At 41.4% G+C, this 1,447-nt stretch overlaps 1 long non-coding RNA gene across 1 annotated transcript; it reads right to left on the reverse strand.

The window, feature by feature from the left end:
• Positions 1-693: 693 nt before the first annotated feature.
• LOC109592830 (uncharacterized) lies at positions 694-1,281 on the reverse strand. Its single transcript, XR_002190572.1, has 2 exons — positions 1,115-1,281; positions 694-1,061 (listed from the first exon to the last, which is right to left on the reverse strand). It is a non-coding gene; the product is annotated as an uncharacterized LOC109592830 (long non-coding RNA).
• Positions 1,282-1,447: the final 166 nt, after the last annotated feature.

Consider the following 1,447-nt stretch of genomic DNA (forward strand, 5'->3'; position numbering starts at 1 on the left):
ACCTCCTGCGTCATTGGTCTGTTGTCCCAAGCTGGAGAAAAGGTTGGGTTGTCAAGCATGTGTTTCCCATCAGGATCTATAAGGTAGTTCCCGAAGGTGCTCTTTCCCATCCCAGTGGATCCTATAAGGAGAACAGCCATGAATGACTGAAGGGAGTTGGAAATGAAGTTGCTTCAATAATGCATGTAGCTATAGGTGGTGTGGTGTGATCAGTGGTGTGATGTTTTATAAAAGGAAATGTAACCAATAGCTCATAAAAGGAAAGCCAATAGTTCATAAAAGGAAATGTAACCAATATTTTTACAAAACAATGAATCTGTATACAGTTGTACAGCAGTAGCTACATAGGTGATGATATTATTCATTGTTTCTAGTGAAGTGTCAAGTTACAATTCTTATTATTCATGTGGCATATATTTTGTTAGATACACTAACAAGTTGATAATAATGGAATGATAGGTATCTCTGGTGGATGTGTTGGTGGTTCAGTTACTGAAATTAAAGCAAAACCTGTTGCTAAAGCTGATCAGATTGTATTTTTAATTATTAATATAGTTTTGGGCTTGTTCGTCTTAAGCCTGGTTTCCATATAGCCCTACAACAGCCTTTGTATAATAGTGAGTGGGCGTATCAAAGGCACCGCCTATGCTACAAATGTGATGTATCCCTGTGGTTTTATTTGTATCCCTGCGGTTTTGACAGAAATTTTTTTATAAAATAAAATATACAAAGCAACATATTGGACAGCTAAATAAGCTGGAATTCAATTCAACTCTCAATGAAGTATGGGCATTGGCCAGGGAGCTCGGAGCGGGGACCGACAGGTACAAAGCCGGAAAATAGGGAGGCTCCAGAGTCCAGATGACTTTAGATCGAGGCACAGACCAATAATTCACGCAGGTAGAGTTCACTGCTCTCCTTCCGCGTTCAAATCAATGGTTGTCTTAACCTCAATGGCTAACTAAGATGGCCGGGGAGGTAAAGTCATCGAAACACGGGCCCGTTAGCAAGCGCGGGATCTCTGTTCCTAACCTAGATTATACTCTTCCAGATATCATAGCCTGAAAATAGATTAGATATGTCAACCTAAAGCCTAAATCTGTTGATAAATTACCTTTTTCTGAGCCTCCTGTCCTCCATTGCTTTCATTTTACCATGAGGTGTATTGCTACTGAGCATGCGCATTGGCGCGCGCCTTTGATACGCCCACTCATTATTACACAAATATGTTGATAACACCCCCGCTGCGGGATACATCGAATTTGTATGACCTCGCCCTCGGGCCTGCGGCCCTCGGGCTCCAGAGGAGGTAGGACACGGTTGACCTTTGAGCAATAATTGCAAAGTTCAATTGCATTCCATTGGTATCACGTGATGAAAAATGGCAGCTTTCTGATGATTGTATCACAAAACTAGCTACTACTGCAGAAACTAGAGAGATCTATGA

This window comes from Amphimedon queenslandica, unplaced genomic scaffold, assembly GCF_000090795.2.
Source record: "Amphimedon queenslandica unplaced genomic scaffold, v1.1 AMPQUscaffold_3801_Cont24209, whole genome shotgun sequence".
Lineage (NCBI taxonomy): Eukaryota > Metazoa > Porifera > Demospongiae > Haplosclerida > Niphatidae > Amphimedon > Amphimedon queenslandica.